Raw genomic sequence first — 7,327 nt, forward strand, 5'->3', positions numbered from 1 at the left:
TCACGTGCTTTGTCCTAAAGCAACTACTGTATGCTTAGTGGTTGGCCAGCGGCTTGCAGGAATAACACTTATTATTAAGCCATAGTTACATGCTATTTCAGATCGAAAATTCAAAGTAGCATGATAAACAATATAGGGAGCACATCACAGGCTGTTATTGTTCAAAAATAAATCAATTTGAATATAAAACCAACTTTAACTCAAAACAGCAACCTCTAGTCTCTTATCCATCTTCAAAAGTCTCTGTAGTTGTCCTAACAACAAAAGCACTGCAGTCACCTCAACGGAAACCCTGCCTCTGCTTTAATTTGATTGAAAAATGAACAAGACGCAACTGACGTAACAAGATTTTTTTTTTCTGCTTTCGCTGATTTTTTTTAATTGCATGGCGTGCATGGGCAAAACTGCAAGGCACAGCAGGCGGTTAAAACAAACAAGCATTGCGCAAAATGCTTGCAGCCATTTGAAAATGGCTCCTATCAACGCAATAATCACATTCAGTGTGATCAGCCCTTTACACAACCCTTAAACAATCCTTTCGCTTAATCCCTACCATTTTAAATCTGTTTTAGATCTCGTCTTGACAAGAGTCCAAAATAAAAAAGCTTTATTTTTATGATTTGTGTCATTGTCATTGTGTTAGATTGCACACCTAACATAATAGGCTACCTGATTTGGTAAATAATTTTTTATATTTATATATATTTTTAAAATTGTCCGCAAATTTCTGGGAATTACCACCACAAAATCAGTCCTTTTTAATCCAAAAAAAGTCACAACAAAAAAAAGAAAGAAAAAAGGGTCTGATATAGCCCATTCGAAAAATATCAAAATCTACATCAGCTTTGCGCGACTAAAATACTTTAAAACATAACATTACCTGTCTAAAAGAAATGCTTCAGCCATGGTGTCAATCTTCCTCCAGCGTGCAAAACATTTTTAAAAAGCTTTGATTCAGCCTTTGTTTTTATCCTTGTCACTCTCTCTGGTGTGCTGATATACAAATTGGCAGGCTTCTGCCACTCTGGTCTTGTAAATTCTTGTTTTGTTGGCAGAGTCCGGACACTAGCTCTGTCTTGTCCTGTCCTGTTGTGCTCGGCTCGAGTTTTCTCGGGTCGAGCATTTGTTTTCTGTCATTGTGTGTGTCACTGTATGTGCGCCATCTTGAGTCTGTGCGTGCTTGGGACGCGTGCTCTTGTACACGTGTTTGTGTTTCGTTCAGTCGGCATCGCTTTGTTTCATTCTCAGCATCTCAGTCTGATTGGTTTTGGTTTTGGTTGGCGCTGCGATAAAACAGCGTTGCTTATGTTTAAGCGCATGGTAAGGTGTTTTAATTTATTGTGTGCTTGTGTCTTATGTTTGTTTATGTTTGTGTTGTTCAAGCACGTGGCTCTGTGTTTACATTGTGGCTGCGCACTTCTGTCTTCTCCTTTATTGTGAGCAAGGGGGTAATGAGTTTTCTTATTTGCTGTGAGTACATGGCTTGTGGTGTTCTTGTGTCATGTGCTCTCCCGTCTTTTGTCTAGTCCCACCCTCCTTTTAAACCCATTATTAGTTAATTATGTTCACCTGTTTATGTGTTAATTAATTGTGCTTATATTCTCCTCATGTCTGCTGTCCTGTGCCAGTTCGTCATCGTTTGTTGCTTTGTCCTGATGTGTTCCAGTCTTGATCCCTGCCAGCCTGCCCACCCAGTCTAGTTTGTTTTGTTTGTTTATTTGTTTTGTTAGTGCTTTCCCTCTCAGGGTGGTTTGTTTTGCATTTTATTTTTATTATGTTCTAAGTTAATACTATCTTTCCCTGCACTTGGGTCGTCGCTCCATTTTCCCATCTCTGAACTTTTACACAAATCTCCGTTTCGTCACCTTGGAATTATTTGGTTTATTATCCGTGTTCTGAATGATTTTGAGATATTGAGTGAAGTTTATTCATAAACTAATTTCGAGAGGATCACGTGCTTATGATTTATCACGGCCAGTCTTGTATTTGCTAATCACTAATCTTCCAATCATATGAGCCCTAAGGCACCATAAATAGCCTCAGTTTTTAGTTCACTTTATCTTCGTTTGGAAGAAACCCCCCTCCTCCCCTATTCTCCTCCTTTACCTGTGATTGGGCGGCATGGCGGTCCAGTGGTTAGCACTGCGAACCACACAGCAAGAATACTGCCGGTCCTAGTTCCATAGGACTGGTGGGTGTTTCTGTGGGGAGTTTGTATGTCCTTCTCGTGTCCGCGTGGGTTTTTCCGGGGTTCTCCGGTTTCCTCCCTCCATCCAAAGACATTCAACATACATAACAATCAAGCTTGTCTAATTCCTTACGTTCCCTTAGCTACAGCGGCAGGGGAGTTCTGAGATCCACCGAGCTCGGGCTCCCTTCTTGCTCTGCCAACGGGAGGAAGCCCTGGGCTCGAGGAGCCCTTGAGCTCGGGGCTCTCTCCCGGGACAGCATGCCAAATAAGCTTTGTAAATCATCAGCTAAGTGTGAACTCTTGAAGCTTCTATGTTTTTGCATTCCATAAAGTAGACAGTATGTGTGTAACATTTTTTTAAAGTCTTAAAATGTAAATAACTTATTAAAAAAACATCCCATAATGTAAATGAGTTGTCATTTATTAAGAATATGTCTATAACTCAATTTTGACAAAAATATCAGATAGAGCCTTATAATTCTAAGGTGTTGATTTGTTGACAGACAGTTTACGCTATTCATCAGAATTATGGGAATTGTCGGCCCAGCAAATTTTAATTGGATGAACATTTTTTTTTTAGTCTTATGCCCTACCCAGAATATTAAAATACATAAATACATTTAGATCATTTACTTTAATCACTATTGTAATGTGAAGAGACTTTCAACCAGTACAACCAAAAATGTTTCTGAAGACAATCACCTACCTGCACATTTAAGTTGCCCCCTAGGGTTAGGGTTAGCTAACCCCTACCCCCCCAAAAAAAAAAAAAAAAAAAAAAAGGATTGTGTTGATTCAGCTCATTTAAAATAAGTAATTTGAACAAGTTGACAAAAATAAATAAATTTAAAAAATGCTAAAAAGTGCTGTGTCCTTACATCTAACCATCATAGAATGACTCCAAATCTTCAGTATAGCCTACAGTTATCATTATTCTGTTGCTAGAAATTGACTTAATACATTAATCTTTCATGGTGGCTCAATTTCTCTTTCCAGTCCAAAATGATTTGAATTTTTTATCTCCAAAGAGCAATTACATTAAGCCATATTTAATTTCTTCTCTAGCAATATCCCTGTTAATTTCGTCCAGACTGGATCTCATATTAATGACGCACTACAGTTATTAGTCCCCAAGAACACATAATATTCTTTTTTAGCCTTTTTGGTCAGGACATAATAACTAAATTTGTGGTAAAATATAAGATTTTGCTTTAGAGCTTTTTATATTTGTGGTCATTGCTATGCTGAGCTTTCACCCTCAGGGCCACAGTACAGAATATAGGTCAGAGAAGAAGAAAAGACTGGGAGAAGAAAATCTTCTGTTTGGGATCAGACCAGGACATGCTTCAACACACCACCCCGGGAGTAGCAAATATCTCTCTGAAGCTTGTTCTTCACCTTTTGGCTTCTGCGAGAATATACATACAGTATATATAAGATGACTGACACAAGTGAGAGTTAGAGAAAGCTGTTTCTGTAACTTTTGTGTGAGCAGAGAGGAACTGAATAGACTATTTTGTTCACCTAACAGCATGATTTATAAAAGAGTATTCATTTCAGTGTGTAGTCTTCACACATAGTGTTGGAATCACTAGAGAGCGTTCATTTAAATTCAGCTCTATATTTTTTCGTAATGCTTTATAATTTGTTCCAGCTCTGTTCAGCTTGCAGTGTAACCACAGAAATGCATTTATCTGTCATTGACTGACCATCTGAAAGAGTATCATTATCTGTCTGCTGGCCTGCAGCGTATTTGTGAGAACCCAGATCTGATGTTGGGCTTTATCTCTGTCTTGCTACAGAAAGTTGAATGTTTAATATTAATAAGCATATTAATATATATATAAAAAAATTGTGTTCTGTAATTGTTTTCGTCTTATTGTAAACATGCAGCTGTAGAGCAATTAATGAGAAAATCAAACCTCAATATAAGTGTGTTGTTCAACTACAGACCTATTTCAAAGCTTTGTTTTTGGCTCTATACACCAACACAAGGATTTTGAATGAAACAAACAGACTGCAGACTGTCAGCTTTATTTAAGCATGTTTACATTCAAATCAGGTTAACGGTGTAGGGATAACAACAGTTTGCATATGTGCCTCCCACTTGTTAAGGGTCCAAAGATAATTGGACAGAAAAATAATCATAATTTAAACTTTCACTTTTTAATACTTGGTTGCAAATCCTTTGCAGTCGATTACAGCCTTGAAGTCTGGAATGCATAGCCTTCAGCAGACGCTGGGTTTAATTTCTGGTGGTGCTCTACCAGCCCTCTACAGCAACTGTTTTCAGTTCCTGCTTGTTCTTGGAACATTTTCCCTTAAGTTTTGTCTTCAGCAAGTAAAATCCAAGCTCAATTGGATTCAGGTCAGGTGATTGACTTGGCCATTACAAATCATTCAACTTTTTCCCCTTCAAAAACTCTTTGGTTGCTTTTGCAGTATGCTTTGGGTCATTCTCCATCTGCACTGTGAAGCACCGTCCAATGAGTTCTGAAGTATTTGTCTTAAAATAAGCAGAAAATACTGCCTGAAACACTTCAGAATTCCTGCTTTTGACAGCAGTCACACCATCAATAAATACAAGAGAACCAGTTCCATTAACAGCCATACATGCCCACGCCATGTCACTACTACCACCATGCTCCACTGCTTATGATCATGAGCAGTTCCTTTCCTTCTCCACACTCTTCTCTTCCCATCACTCTGGTACAAGTTGGTCTTGATAGTTGGATTACATCTTGTCGTGAACCCTCTGTATTCAGTCTGGTGTTGTCTTCTCTTGATTGTTGACTCTGACACACATACACCTACCTCCTGGAGAGCGTTCTTGATCTGGTCAACTGCTGTGAAGGGTGTTTTCTTCACCAGGGAAAGAATTTTTCGGTCGTCTACCACAGTTTTTTTCTATGGTGTTCCAGGTCTTTTGGTGTTCTCTCTTTTTAAGAATGTTCCAATCAGTTGTTTTGGCCACGCCTAATGTTTTTGCCATCTCTCTAATGAGTTTGTTTTATTTTTTCAGCCTAACGATGGCTTGCTTGACAGCTCTTTGGATTTCATCTTAAGAGTTGACAGTAACAGATTCCAAATGCACACTTGAAATGAACTCTGAACCATTTATCTGCTCATTGTAATTGGGATAATAAGGGAATAACCAGCCTGATCTCACGAGAAAACGTAAGTATTTTACGTTTTGCCAGTTTAGTGGCTAATTCGTACAAATTCGAGTTCAGTCGAACGAAATGGTACGATTTTAAAAAGGAGGCGTGGCACCTGACCCCACCCCTAACCCCAACCGTCATTGGGGGATAAGCAAATCGTACTAAATTGTACGAATTAGATCGTACGAATTCATACGAATTAGCCACTAAATGAAAAAGTTACGAATTGCTGTGAAATTGTGTTGGAATAACACACACCTGGCCATAGAGCAGCCTAAAAGCCAATTGTCCAATTACATTTGGACCCTTAACAAGTGGAAGGCAAAAATGCAAACTGTTGTAATTCCTACAGCGTTCACCTGATTTGAGCTGACAGTCTGCAGTTAAAGCAAATCTTTTGTATTGGTGTATAGAGCCAAAAAAGTTAAAAGTGTGTCGATGTCCAAATATTTATGGACCTAACTGTACCTTTTTAGGTTGTATTTTATGTATTTTATATACCATTATGCTTATTTTGTTGTATATTTTGTACAGCACTTTGGCTATAAATAAAGTTTGACTTGAGTTGAATTAATAATAGCATGAATTGTGACCTAAACTAAAGTGTTGTTGCCTTTCATGAGTTGTGATTCGATCAAAACTGTAAGCCATGTAAAATATAACAGCACGTTTGATACAACAGGCTTTATTTAAAAGAACGGCTTGGTTTTAAATTGAATGAAATGAGCATTTAACACCAGTGGATTATGATTGCTCTCTTTTGTCACGAAAGCAGACGATGCCATTGAGAAACATCCATAACACTCAAATACAAATATCGGCTGCTTCAATTGTCTCAAACGGCGCTCTAATTGATAACGGATGCTGTCGCGGATGAATGTTCGCAACCCAAACACAGCTTTGGTTCCTGATCTTCCCCTCTGCCCACCACATGGTGCCTCATCTGTGAAATTAAACTCATTTCTCATTTGGGGGAGGTGGATGTGTTCGGATGGGGACATGTTGCCAGACACCTCTCTCCACAGGCCATGAGGAAAATAATGGCCAACTCATGTCACGACCGAATTTCCGAGCAACGTCTGCTCGCTGAGGTTCACCTGACCCGACAGCACCGCCACCGACTCATCGTTATTAGATCATTAATTCTGTCCGCATTTCCTTCCTCTCATTGCAGACACTCACCAGCAATCTCTCTGTCATTTGGTGTCCAACCGAACATGCCATTTTTCTCCCTGTGGATTTCTTCAAAGCTTTGATGTTCCTCTCAGCTTTCTTTCAGTGGCACATCTGGTGTCCTGCTGCCTTTTAGATAGCAACTAGCGGTTAAACATTTGGGGAAATTAAGATTTTACATTTTTTATCTTCCCCTGCACACTGGGATGTATTTGATCGAGTATAGTGATTTTGTCAATTTCTTAAGCACATTTTGTAGCATCGTTACTGCAGTCTTCAAAATCACATGATGCTTCAGAAACAGTATATTCTTAATTTGTATAACTGGAAAATGGTTTTACTTAGGGCTGGCCGATTTGGCTTAAAATCAAAATCTCAATTAATTGAACATCTTAACTCGATTTCGATTAATGATTTATTAATGATTTTTTTTTAATTAACAAGTTTTGTAGCCTACAGTAAATATGCACATATTACAAGTGAGAGATTTTTGAATGAAGTGTGTATAAGATGATTTTAAGATAATTGAGGGAAACACACACTATGTGCAATCTATTATTATTTATTGAACATCAACGTTGAAAAACTGAAAGTAAAACACACATTGCCTGAAACCTTTTTCCTAAAAAAAGTACAATAAATAAATTGCTCTTTTGAAAAAATAATAAATTATATTCAATGTTATTTTTTATATTAAAAGTTCAAAATAAGCAGTTTCTCTTCTAAATAAAATAACTATTGTATATCCTGTAAATAACATTTTAAACTGCATTTCTTGAATCTTCTGTGAACAAAGATTTTA

The 7,327-nt window shown here is 37.9% G+C and overlaps 2 protein-coding genes and 1 long non-coding RNA gene across 6 annotated transcripts in view; 2 read left to right on the top strand and 1 right to left on the bottom strand.

Moving 5' to 3' along the window:
- ranbp3a (RAN binding protein 3a) overlaps window positions 1-7,327 on the top strand; it is a 1,280,039-nt gene that overhangs the window by 779,572 nt on the left and 493,140 nt on the right. The window lies entirely within an intron of this gene.
- pde4cb (phosphodiesterase 4C, cAMP-specific b) overlaps window positions 1-7,327 on the top strand; it is a 162,140-nt gene that overhangs the window by 47,724 nt on the left and 107,089 nt on the right. The window lies entirely within an intron of this gene.
- Window positions 4,407-7,327, bottom strand: part of LOC147841649 (uncharacterized) — a 14,230-nt gene continuing 11,309 nt past the window's right edge. The window contains exon 3 of the long non-coding RNA XR_015502321.1: window positions 4,407-7,066. This is a non-coding gene — a long non-coding RNA (uncharacterized LOC147841649). The remainder of the gene's footprint in view (window positions 7,067-7,327) is intronic.

Source organism: Danio rerio, chromosome 11 (assembly GCF_052040795.2).
Source record: "Danio rerio strain M-AB ecotype USA chromosome 11, GRCz13ab, whole genome shotgun sequence".
NCBI classification, from domain to species: domain Eukaryota; kingdom Metazoa; phylum Chordata; class Actinopteri; order Cypriniformes; family Danionidae; genus Danio; species Danio rerio.